Source organism: Anomaloglossus baeobatrachus, chromosome 2 (assembly GCF_048569485.1).
Source record: "Anomaloglossus baeobatrachus isolate aAnoBae1 chromosome 2, aAnoBae1.hap1, whole genome shotgun sequence".
Classification (NCBI taxonomy): Eukaryota; Metazoa; Chordata; class Amphibia; order Anura; family Aromobatidae; genus Anomaloglossus; species Anomaloglossus baeobatrachus.
Genome location: NC_134354.1, coordinates 167321547 through 167335941, shown reverse-complemented (window position 1 = coordinate 167335941; position 14395 = coordinate 167321547).

Genomic DNA, 14395 nt, shown 5'->3' with positions numbered 1-14395 from the left:
AGGTGTTCTTTGCTATTTGTACTTACTGGGTTAGTAATGGATCTGTCTGATAGATGTCTCTCCATTATTAACACCTGGGCTTGATGCCAGCTGACATTACACAACTGCCATCAGCCCGCAAAAATATTACCTCACTTGCCACTGCACAAGGGAAATCATGAAAAGCTGAGATGAAGTGCCAGAATTGGCCTAGCTAATATGATGAGCCAATTCTGGGCAACCCGAGAGTTTTTATTTTTGGGCTTGGAAGGGAGAAATAACCATTGGCCTTTCCAACCTGATATTAGCCTGTAGCTGTCTGCTGTACCTTAGCTGGTTATCAAAAAATAAGGGGACCCCACATCATTTTTTAAAGTTATTTATTTATTAGGTTAAAAACACCCTTTAATGCCACATGAAATGTACTAAAGGGTGCAATTGTACAAACTCTCCTCTAATCTAAGTTCTCTCTCTTACATCAACTGTCCCTGATATGCTTGTATGATCAGATATTTTTAGGCTGGGAAGGATCAAATAACCATGGTCCTTCCCAGTCTGATATTAGTAGTCTGCAGTTGTCTACTTTATTGTTGTGGGTCATAAAAATGTAGCACCCGAACCCTAACCCTACACTTTATTAAAATGATTTAATTTTTTACTTCCTAGCAGCGACCAGGAAGTCAGAGATATTTCCAGGTGTGTTCCTCATGCATTTTTCTTGGCTCACCTGCCCTCTAGCGGGGTTTGCTTGAAAAATGCTCGTTACCCCTATGCTTCATTATACTTGTTACTCGAATAGAGGAGGTCTGAGCATTAGACCTGCTCAATTCGAGTAATGAGAACTTAAGAACATTAGACATAAACAAAAATAAGATGATAATTAACATCAATGATAATGATAAAAGCAGAATAAAAGTTTTACTAGCTTGGATAATTTCTTCAATAAGCAGAAATAAATAGCATTATAGTTAGGAAACATCCAGTAATAAACATAATTTTTGTTGTCACATTATTCTTTTCTTAACAATAACATAAAAAAAACCTATTTTAAACATTTTTTTTGTAAATATTTTCCCCTTTTCAGTTGAACTTAGATGTGTTTCCATAGAAACACTTGAAGGCTTTTGTCATTTAGATAGTGCCACTCAATAACTTAGTATTAACAATCAGAGAGCTTACTAACGTTCAAGTATTATAATTTATCCCTTCCTAGAGAAAAAAAGTAATTTCAATAGACTACTTTGATAATGTTAATAAAAGCTAACAAAAAGCAATCACCGATGCATATATGGATTATAATACTGCAGAAAATGAAGAAACCCCAGATGTACTGTACATTAGAATAATGTGCTAAAAAGTTGTGTAACTGTTTCACTTTTATTTCTGATTGAAATGAACACTAAAGACATTGAAAAGTAAGGTTATGTTTTGATTTTTTTCATAGAAAAAGTATAATATATTTAATATATATATACATATATATATATATATATATATATATATATATATATATATATATATATATATATATATAGATATATATATATATATATATATATATATCTATATATATATATATATATCTATATATATATATATATATATATATATATATATATATATATATATATATATATATATATATATATTATACTTTTTCTATGAAAAAATTCACTGTATAAATATATACTGTATATATACAGTATATATATATATATATATATATATATATATATATATATATATATATATATATATATATATATATATATATATTTATATTTATGTTGTGGACATTATCTGCAAAATGACTACTAGACTCCTCGACCTATGCTTTACTGCCACAATAGAAGGTGTGGCTTAGCACTAACATAGGGATTCATTTATACTGTGGTGCGTATGTCCATGTGACTCACAGGCAAATGGGCATGCTCCACATCATGATGATCCATGGCCACAATACTGCGGAGCGCATCAGGGAAGGTTGGGAATGAGTACATGCATCATCGAACTCATGCTATGACAGCTGTAGCAAGGGAGGGCCACAAACAGCACATGCAAGTGGTGCATCTATGCCCAGGTGAGCAGTTTAAATAGTGAAGCTAATGTGATACCCATGAGTAAGTAAGATATACATCTACTGTATTTTGTACCGTATCCATGTTTTTATCACTGAGGTTAAGTCAGAATAAACCTTTCCCATTTTAGGTCAATTAGAAATCAAAATTATTTATATTTGCCAAATACCAGAACAATGAGAGAGTGAGAGAGAAAGAAAGAGAGAGAGAGAGAGAGAGAGAGAGAGAGAGAATGTTTTAAGGCATTATTACTTTCTGCAGTCAAAAGTTTACATCGATTAAGAGTGATATGTCTTTAAACAATATGGGACAGCTCCTATGATGATTTCCTGTTTTTGCAAGTTTCTGAGAGAGTTTATCGGTAACATCTGAGTTAATTAGGGACACACCTGTGGATGCATTTTAATGCACACATGAAACACACTGCTTCTTTGTGTAGCATCATGGGAAAGGGAAAAGAAATCAGCCAAGATCTCAGGAAGAGAATTGTGGACTTGCACAAGTCTGGTTCATCCTTGGGTGCAATTTCCTGATACCTGAAGTTGCCTCCTTTATCCCTACAAACAATTGTATGCAAGTATAATCAGGATGGGAATGTCCATCCATCATACCGCTAAGGAAAAAGATGGATTCTGTGTAGCATAGATTAACATGCTTTGGCCAGACATGTGTATATCATCCCAAGAGCAAAAGCAAAAGACCTTGTGATGATGCTAGTGAAACCTGGTAAGTTTGTGTCCTTATCTACAGTGAAACGAGTACTGTATCAACAGAAGCTGAAAGTCCACGCTGCCAGAAAGAAGCCATTACTCCAAAAGAAACAAAAAAGCCAGAATAATGTTTGCAAATTCACACAGGAACAAAAACCTTATATTTGGACACATGTCTTATGGTCTGATAAAACTACAATTGAACTGTTTTGCCATAATGATCATCTTTAAGTTTGGAGGAAAAAAGAAGCTTTGAAGCCTAAGAACTCCATCCCAATTGTGACACACGGGGGTGGTAGCATTATGTTTTGGGGTTGTTTTGCTGCAGGAAGGACTGACACACTTCACAAAATAGATGGCATCATGAGGAAAGAGGATTATGTGGCAATACTGAAGCAACATCTCAAGACACCTGCCAGGATCTTAAAGCTTTGGCAGAAATGGGTCATCCAAATGGACAATGACCCAAAGCATACTGCCAAACTGGTTACAAAGTTGTTAAAGGATAAAAAAAGTCAATATTCGGAAGTGGCTATCACAAAGTGCTCATCTCAATCCTATTGAAAATGTATGGACAAAGCGGAAAAGGCAGGTGCGAGCAAGGTGTACTGCCCCATGGGCTCGGCTGCGACCACCGAGCCGCTCGGATCCGTGCTCGTACTGCGGGTGGTGGCTCGAGCCTCTCACGGACCCGGGGATCACGTCGCTCTGCAAGAGAGTTGGCGCTACACACGGGGATTTGGGTGAGGAGTTCCACGGCCGGGGCCGCGGTGGTTTGGTTTGGGATGTTAGTTCGTGATGCCACCCACGGGTTGTGGTGATTGTAGACACCACCGCTGCGGTGAAGGTATGGGGCTCCTGGGAGTGGTGTAATGGCGCAGCTAGATGTTGACCCCTCCGTGGGTAGGGGGCATTGGTCCCGGGGCCCGGTAGGTGAGGGCCGGGGTGCAGGGTGGAGTGTTGCGGTGCAGTGCGGTGCGGTGCCTGATGGCACTGGTGTACTCACTCTGACACAAGACACTGGAGTCTCTGGTAAACCAAACAGAGTGATGAACTGGGCCCGCAGCCGGCTGCAGCTTCTCCCAGAATAGGTTGGTGGTTTACGCCTTTCTCCTGCACCTCTGTGTGTAAATGTTTGACTCCTATGCCTAGACACCAGTAGTCCGCTCCCTGACTTGCATATGCTGTAGGAGCCCGTTTGCCCGCAGACGCTGGCCCATTGGGTCTCTATGCCTTGGCGGTGGCTTTACCCTGTATGGTTGGGCTGTTGTCTTCTAACGGGACTTGTGTGGGATAGGTCGTTAAGTCCAGTGAGCAATCAGTTGATTCGACTCGGCCCTGTTGGTTCAGGGCTTTGTACTGGGTCTGAGTACCCTGCTTGGTGCTCTGGTATCCAGTTGGCTCCCCGGTTTGGTTCCGGCGGGCCACTACCCTGTCCCGGTCCCTTATGGTTCCACCGGTTGTCTTCCCAGTCTCCTGCAGGTGGCCACACCGTCTGCCTCCTTGCCAATGGTGACTGGGCCCCGACACAGCAACCGGGTAGTCTCTTGGCAGCCTGGACACAGGACTGCCTGTGAACTTGTCTGCTCTACACCTCCTCCAACTAGTCCGGGGCGTCACAAAGGCAACATGCAAACATGGCTCATTTACACCAGTTCTGAGGATATTTAAAACATTTAACCCGAGTCATACAATTTAAGGGCAATGGTACCAAATAGTAATGAAATGTATGTAAACTTATAACTTTGCAAATAATAAAAAATGCCTTAAAACATTATCTCTTTAATTTTTCTGGTATTTGGCAAATATAAATAATTTTGGCAGTCCTAAAACAGGAAAGATTTATTCTGATTTCATGTCAGATAGTGAGAAAACATGCATATGTGTCTTTTTATACAGTGTAAGCAAACTTTTGGTTTCAACTGTATATGTCAATAATGCCAGATTATATGTATAAATATCCATATATGGAAAAGCATACAAATATATGTCTATAATACCAGAAATTCCCATAGAGAGTCCTCAGAGATTCCATACAAATGTATATCCTTTACCAATAGATAACAGCAAATCCCATAGGGCATATAAGAAAATGATTCCTAATAACTTAGAAGAACATAACCATAAGAAAACCCTAAACACAGCAATTTATAAAAAAGACTTGAAACTCACAGCTTCACTTAATTCATTAGGTGTGGCTGTATTCATGACAACCATCAACCTTGTCTCCTTTTTGAGTAATCGATGTTTCACATCTTCACCCTTTTTGCCCATATAAACATGGTCTATTCCTTTTACACAAAGGCCATCTGGATTACTCTGATGATAGTAGAAAAAATGCTTTGGAATAGTATTTAAATTCTCTGGTTTCATAAAGCATCTGGCTAGTGATGAGCGATCCCCTCGATGGTCGGGATCGGGGAGACAAGTCCGATCATTTTGTAAAGATCGGGATCGACATAACACGATCTTGCGTCCGATCACCAATCTTGGACTTTACAGTAATCGGATGGAGGGGCTGTAAAAAAAAGAATACAGTTAATAATAAATATTGTCATTATACTTTCAGGTCCCGCTACGCGTCCTCCAGACTCTGTCTCCTGCCACTTCTGCTTTCAGATCTGATTATAGCTGTGCTGCCCGGTAACCAAAGGACCTTCTGTGACATCATAGCATGTGATCAGTCATGTGGACTGTTGTATTATTTCATTGCTACAGACCGGTCACATGACTATGACTTCATGCAAGGTCCTGTAGTGTCAGCATACTCACTAGTACTTGGTGCTCGCCCAAGCATCTAAGGAATCTCGGTATACTCGTCGAGTGCCGTGTACCAGCGAGATGCTCGGGCACATGCTCGGCTCCCCCTCCCTGTATGTTGGCGCTCTTTACAGAGTCAGCCCACATGCAGGGATTGGTTGCCAAACACTGCAATGCCACAGTCGGGGAGTAGCGGTGCCGGGAACCAGGGGATCAAAGATCAGCGTTGCTATAATAACCCATTTGTTAGGTTACTATGGCAACGGTAGTAGCAGTGACGTTACCGCTTACCAACCCACAGCCTCTGCTCACTCATTGAATTATTAGACTGCACGGTGAGCAGAAGCGTTCTTCCTCCCCACGTGAATTCTGATATAGCAGAGCTGCATCAGTAGAAGAAGACAGAAGACCAGGATCGTGGAGGGGTGAGGAGGAGTAATAAAGATGGAGTCCCTAAGTGTGTCTGTGTATTTATTTCTAATAAAGTATTTTTTTCTCTGTGTGGTGTCTTTTTTTAACCCTTTATTAGATATTCTTAATGGCCAGGTCAAACTTGGCCTGACATTAGGAATCTCGGGAATAATACCAGCTGTTAAAAAAAAAAGCTGGTATTAACCCCTTATTACCCAGCATGCTACCCAGCACCAGGGCCGCTGGCAGAGTTGGATACAGCATCAGAAGATGGTGCCTCTATGAAAGCCCCATTTTCTGGGGACTGCAATTCACAGCGTGGAGGCCCAGAAAGCTTGGGCCACCCTATGCTACGGATTCCAATCCCCAGCTGCCTAGTTGTACCTGGCAGGACACAAAAATTGGGCGAAGCCCACATCAATCTTTTTTAAAAAAAAGGGCTTCCCTATATTTTTGGTTCCCAGTCGGATACAAATAGGCAGCTGGAGGTTGGGGGCAGCTCGTATCGGCCTGCTGTACCTGACTAGCATACAAAAATATGGCAAAACCCACGTCATTTTTTTTTTCCAAAAAACTTTAAGAAAAAAAGGGCTTTCCTGGATTTTCCATTGCCAGTGAAGGTAACACCAAGGAGTGTGGGATAGCAGCCAGTAGCTGCTTGGATTACCCTTAGCTTGCAATAGAAAATGAAGCCAGAGCCCACGCATTTTTTTTTAATATTATTTTTTAAAATAACTAAAAAAAAGGGCTTCCTTGTATTTTGATTGCCGGCCAAGGTAAAGCCAGGCAGATGGGAGTGGCAGCCCATAGCCATCTGCTTAATGTGCTTTATATTTTATTATTTTTATACAACTATATATTGTGTGCATTATATATACACTGTGTACAGAATTATTAGGCAAATGAGTATTTTGATCACATGATACTTTTATACATGTGGTCCTACTCCAAGCTGTATAGGCTTGAGAGCCAACTACCAATTAAGTTAATTAGGTGCTGTGCATCTCTGTAATAAGGAAGGGTGTGGTGTAATGACATCAACACCCTATATGAGGTGTGCTTAATTAGTAGGCAACTTCCTTTCCTTTGGCAAAATGGGCCAGAAGACAGATTTTACGGGCTCTGAAGAGTCCAAAATTGTGAGATGTCTTGCAGAGGGATGCAGCAGTCTTAAAATTGCCAAACTTTTGAAGCGTGATCACCGAACAATCAAGCGTTTCATGGCAAATAGCCAACAGGGTCGCAAGAAGCGTGTTGGGCAAAAAAGGTGCAAAATAGCCCACGAATTGAGGAAAATCAAGTGTGAAACTGCCAAGATGCCATTTGCCACCAGTTTGGCCATATTTTACAGCTGCAACGTTACTGGAGTATCAAAAAGCACAAGGTGTGCCATACTCAGCGACATGGCCAAGGTAAAGAAGGCTGAAAAACGACCATCTTTGAACAAGAAATGTGGAGGTAGGGTACTCGTATGGGCTGGTATCATCAAAGATGAACTTATGGGACCTTTTCGGGTTGAGGATGGACTGAAGCTCAACTCCCAGACCTTCTGCCAGTTTCTGAAACAAAATTTCTTCAAGCAGTGGTACAGGAAGAAGTTGGTATCGTTCAAGAAATACATGATTTTCATGCAGGACAATGCTCCATCACATGCATCCAAATACTCCACAGCGTGGCTGGCCAGCAAAGGTCTAAAAGATGAAAAAATAATGACATGGCCCTCTTGTTCACATGATCTGAACCCCACAGAGAACCTGCGGTCCCTCATAAAGTGTGAGATCTACACAGTACACCTCTCAGAACAGTGTCTAGGAGGCTGTGGTGGCTGCTGCACGCAATGTTTATCACAAACAGATCAAACAACTGACAGAATCTATGGATGGTAGGTTGTTGAGTGTCGTCATAAAGAAAGGTGGCTATATTGGTCACTACTTTTTTTGGGTTTTGTTTTTGCATGGTAGAAATGTTTATTTCAATTTTTGTGCAGTTATATTGATTTACCTGGTGAAAATAAACAAGTGAGATGGACATATATTTGGTTTTTATTAAGTTGACTAATAATTCTGCACAGTAATAGTCACCTGCACAAACAGATATCCTCCTAACATAACCAAATCTAAAAAAAAAAACCACTACAACTTCCAAAAATTTTAAGCTTTGATAGTTATGAGTCTTTTGGGTTGATTGAGAACATAGTTGTTGATCAATAATAAAAACATCCTCTAACATACAACTTGCCTAATAAGTCTGCACGCGGTGTATATATATATATATATATATATATATATATATATCTCAAAATACAGGGAAGCCTATTATTTTTTTTTTACATTATTTAAAAAAATAACTAAAAAACAAAATGTGTGGGCTCCCGCCTTATTTTGATCTCCAGTCAGGAAAACCCAGGCAGCTCGGGGCTGGGATTCTCGACAGCCCGCAACTGCCTCTGGAAATGGCACATTTTTTCTTAGTGCCATTTCCAGGAGCTTTACCCGGCTCGTCCAGCGGCCCTGATGGCGGTGGCATGCTGGGTAATAAAGGGGTTAATACAAGCTTTGTATTCTCATATGGTACTGAGCCCAAAATTCATGGTGTCATGCCAAATTAGACATGGCCACCATGAGTTTCTAGAAAACAGTAAACCAAAATATAACAGAGAGAAAAGGTTTTTTTATTAGAAATAAAACAAAAAAAATAAAGACTCCATCTTTATTATAAAAGAAATCTTTAGCCCGATGTAATCCACAGGTAGTGCATTGTCAGCTTCATCACTCTGTAAAGACAATGTCTATACACAGTGAGAAGCACAGAGAGCCAAGTCAGCTCTGCTGCATCACTCTCTACAGAGCGAGAAGCAAGCTGAAAGTGAGGGGGATGATTGCACTTGCGTCTTACATGGGCATCACCCTGCACAGACTGATCTCAGGACAGGAGTGCTTCAGCTGCATGGAAACAAATGCAGCCAATCTGCTGCTGTCGGGAGATTGTGATGTGACACTCGCACAGTGACAGTCAAGTTCAATCGTGTTCATGAGCCATGGACTTTGGTGAACCCTGACGTAACTGCGAACACGGCCGAAAACAGCCGATGGCTGCCGAGTTAAGAGTAGTGCAGTGAATACCCCCGGAAGTTAAGAGGACCTTTGATAACATCATAGTCATGTAATCAGTCTGTAAGCCAATGTCTGTACAACATTCACACAAGACTGGCCACATGGCTATGTTGTCATTGACGGTCCTGTAAGCCCAGTGTTGGTTACCGGGCGGCACAGCAATGATCGATCGCGGAGGCAGAAGCGTCTGGGACACAGTGTCTGCAGGGAGTGCCGTGGAACCTGTAAGTATAATCATAATGTTTTTTAATAATGTGCTTTCTTTTTACAGCCCCTGGACCCGATCTGAACCCGATCTGGACCCGATCTGTAACTCGAGCTTTCCAGGAAAGCTTGTGATCAGGATCGTGCACATGATCTCTATGTGATTGGTACGATCCCCGATCTTTACAGATCGGGATCGCCCATCCCTACTGCTGGCATTTTTGATATCCCTAATGTGTTCTTGCATCTGTACCTTCATAGTTCTTGTAGTCATGCTAAGATATATCAGCCCACATGGACATGTGGCGGGATACACCACTTCTTCAGTGTTGCAGGTAATGTGATGCACAATTCTAAAGCGATTGTCCTCTCCAGAGTTAGTAAACTCAAATTTTTTGGGCATGTATTTGCACACTGAAAAGTTACCACAGATGTTTGAGGTCCAAGGAGGGCCACGACCTCCAAAAATGTATCTGCTACGTGGGGGAATATAGTGACTCTTAGTATATCTTTCTTGTTGTACAATCTATGCCAAGTAATAGAGTGATTTTTTTGTCAAAGAAAGTTTAAGGTCTTTGACTGTCAACATTATAGTCTAATGCTTTTGATCCTCCTTATTTCTGACCAACAGTTATTAAATGTGATAAATCTAACAGTATCATTATTAGAATTTTATTCTGAACATACTAGGACAAAAGTGCCTGTCTATTTGTTTGGCAAGCCCTTTGATATCCCTTGTTTATATTGGCCAGGCTTTACCCCTTTCTGGAACTTTCACATCAGAATGGCAGCTTGTTTCTGGAAAATAGTGCTGTCCGAACAAATCCTACCAGCCCAAAGGAACTGGCCTATAGGGATAGAGCATTTAATTTTAGCTGAATATGAGAGGATAGAATGTTGAGTAAAGAATTAGTGGCCTTACTGTTACGGTGGATATCTCTATTGAGTAAACCATCCAGTAACATGGAAATGGAGAGATCCAAAATTTCAATTGTTTCACGGCTGTACTTATAGGTCAATTTAATGTTCCAGTCATTGTTGTTCATGAGACAAAGTAAGTTCTCCAGCCGCAATGTGGAGCCCTGCTAGATAAACAACATATTATCTATATAATGCATCCATGCCCAGGTGTGCCAAGGACTGTCTCCCTTTGCCACAGACCCAGGAATAAATTAGCATATGAGGGTGCACAAGATGCCCCCATAATAGTGCCTTGGAGCTTTAGGAAGGAGTGTTCCTTTAACACAAAGAAATTATGACCAAGAACAAATTGTAGCAAAAGTAAATTAAATTCCTTCAATGCCATGTCCAAGTTGGTCATACCAAGGAAAATATTTTTAGCCACAATACCCTGGGCATGACGTATTGATGTGTAAAGAACTTCATGTCATAGGTGACCAACCACATATCATCATCCAGAACAACAGCATCCAAATGTCTCCGAGAAAGGATGAGAGTATCTAGACACCTTTTTTTAAGCAATAGACCAGAAATTGGCAAATCGGTTCACAGAGCCCCCTGATCACAGAGACAATGGGTCTACCGGGGAGAATCAAGTGGTTCTTATGAACCTTGGACAGAAGATAAAATATGGGGACAACAGGATGCTCTGAAAATAAAGAATCACCTTTTTTGGGGAAGATGGCACAAGATTCCACTCCGTTGTCCAAAAGTGTCACAAGTGCATATTGAAATAAGGTCAGCAGACTGTGTATGACTTTTCTATCACATTGCGCATGGCCCAATTTCCTAAAGTCCTTATCCTCATACATCTGCATAGGTGATATCACCACATTCTTGCCCTTATCAGCAAGCTCGATAATGACATCCTTCATCTGCTGTAAGATTCGTATAGCCCTTCTTTGGTCTGGGTTGATGACACGATAAGTTCCCTTCAACAAGGTCCTTTAGTAAAGACTGCTAGGCCTAGATGCAGGGAACAACGGTGACATCACAAGGTGAACCGAGTTCAAACCTCAGTGATCCGCCTGGATGAATTTAATTCACCTTGTGATGTCCCCGGAGTTCCCTGCAGTAATTTCCCGCGGTAAGACTGCGAGATGAGGAAATGGCTGCAGGGATCCCCAGTGACGACAAAAAAGCAAATAAACACTCGCAAAAAAAATTAACGTGTGCATCACACATGCTTTTTTTTCCTGTAAATTTCCCTGACTCCATTGAAGTCAATTGGTGAAGAAGCTGGAAAAAAACGCAGAAACAATTGACATGCTGTTTGTTTTTTTTAGCAGCAAAAACTGCAAGGAAAAAAGAAGCAACATGTGCAAAGCAAGTCAGGATTCTCATAAACTTTGCTGGGATGATTTTTCCTTGATTATGTTAATTAAAAAGAGCAAAGAAAAACACAAGACCTTCTTTGTGCATTTAGCTTAGCAGTGCACAGTAATTTAGCTGTATTTAGATACAGGACATGGCTGCCCTCAACAAACTGCTCCAAATACTTCCCCACTGTTCACATTGTGACTGATTCTGTGGTTGGTCACACCTCATCACCAAATCACCTTATCTATCAACCTCAGTCACTCATCTTCCTCATCTCCTTCCCACCCCCAGATTCCAAAGTGTTCAAAGCAGCGCCATGAATGGCTTACATTAAGGTAAAATATAACGTAAAAAGGTCAGCTGCACTTTCCTGCAGTACAGCTCACCCTTTCTCCACATGGTCACATGATTGCACATAAGTAAATAAATGAACAGATGCTGTCGGGGACTGAACAGAGAGAAGAAGGCAGAGCTCTGCCTGTGCTGCTGGGATGACAAGGCACACTAAAAGTTCTGCCAGTCAAGACTGCGACTATCGGCCCTCACCTGATTTATCTTCTGCAAAGGCCAGCAGCACACTGTACATCGCGTGCAGAGCCAGGAAGACTGACTTAACAGGAAGAGGCTGAAGGGGGTTGAGCTCAGGGCTGCCCGGCCACTTCTATTGAAAGTGTGGGAACAGCGCACCTCCTCTCTCACTGACAGGAGCCAGCTGTTTATCTGCATGGTGGACGCCAGGCCCCTAACCTTGTGGGCCCGGTCATGATGATGACCTCTGCGACCATGGTAGTCACTTACGCCTCTGCCCTGAACCTGAGCTGCAGTACGGTGGACAAGACCATACAGTGGTTTACCAAGAGAGGTTTCACTGAGAAGAGGCCTCAGCATGGTTGACCAAAGAAGCTGAATGCATGTGCTCAGCATCATATCTACATTTTGCCTTTTCAAAATAGATGTATGAGTGCTTCCAGCATTGCTGCAGAGATTAAAGGAGTTGGAGGTCAACCTGTCAATGGTCAGACCATACACCGCAAACTGCATCAAATTGGTCAACATGGTTGTAGCCTAAAAGTAAGCCTCTTCTAAAGATGATGCACAGGAAATTCAGAAAACAGTTTGCTTATGCTAAGCAAACTAAGGACATGGATTACTGGAAGCATTTCATGTGGTATGATGGGACCATGAAAAACATTTAGTTCAAATAGTGTAAAGTGTGTGTGGTTGCAACCAGATCAGGAGTACAAACACAAGTGTGTTTTGTCTACAGTCAAGCATAGTCATTAAAGTTTCATGGTTTTTGTCTGCATGAGTGCTGCCAGCTTTAGAAAGCTGCAGGGCAGTGAGGGAACCAACAATGCTAACTGGTACATATGAAGCAAAGCATTACTCCCACTTTCTGGAAACTGTGCCTCAGGGCTATTCCAACATGATAATGAACCCAAAAACAGCTCCAAGATGACTACTGTCTTGGTGAAGAAACTGAGGGTAAAGGTGCTGGACTGGCCAGACATGTCTCCAGACCTGAACCCTATTGAGCATGTTTGGGGCATTGGCAAATAGAAGGTGGAGGATCGCAAGATCTCTAACTTGCACCATCTCTATGATGTTGTCATGATGGAGTGGAAAAGGATTCTGGTGTTCACCTGTGAAGCTCTAGTAAATTCAATGCCCAAGAGAGTTAAGGCAGTGCTTGAATATAATAATGTGGACACAAAATAATGACAATTTGGCACAATTTAGCCATTTTCACTTAGAAGTGTACTCACATTTGTTGCCAGAAGTTTTTACTTTAATGGCTGTATGTTGCACTATTTAGAGGACACACCAAATTTACACTGTTATGCAAGCTATGACTACTTTACATTGTATCATGGTGTCATATTTTAAATATTTCTTTATAAAATATTTACAAAAATGTGACGGGTGTACTCACTTTAGTTATATACTGTATAACATGTCATGTAATCATAACTTGCTAGTAAATTTGATATAACAGGTCCTCTGAACAAACAGCTGAACTTTGTAGAAAAGAGATACAGTACAGGGGTGTTAAGTTTTTGTTCTTATTTGGAAATGTAATTTAATGATTACTACAAAAATGTATGATGATAAAAATAACAATATAAAAATAAAATTGATTGCTGTAATACTTGTACATTTTTATTATATTATTATTATTTTAGACTAGAACATTTAATTATATAATGCTCAGAAAAAAAGTTTTGCCAATGGATAGTTAATGAATATAATTTATTTTACCATAACAAGAGGTACAATTCACATCTTTGAATGACGACTCCTGTAAACATTCAAAAAGAAACTGATTGCTTAAACTGAATACATTTCATTTACAAAATCATGCACCATTGTCCTGAGTGTTATTTATTTTTTAATGGCAGCAATTTATAAAAGTAGATAACATTAGCTGCTTGCAGTTTTAGAAAAAATAATGTTAGCTTGAATACAAAATTGTTTTCCTTCACATGAACTAAAGTAATTTACTGTTAGAACTGCTTGTGCTGCAAGTATTGATTAGTGACAGTTAGCGGCGTTCCTCACAATCACTCCCCCTGTGAGGCCTAATTAACACGGGCGCGCTTGTTGAAATAGATAAAACTCAGTGTCCAGTGAAATTAATGTAGTGCAATGTGAACATCCTTCACCTAATAGCCAAAGAATCAACTTTAAGTGGAGGAAAAGGGAAACGTACTGTTTCAAGTGAAAATAATTTCTAGTATGTAATAAATGGATTAATTCAAGGATTTTTCAAGGACACAATAAAACACAGTCAGTTATGTTTTATCAATGGTACATACACAGGGATGTTTCTAGAGAATGGTTTGTTGCATCAAAATCTATT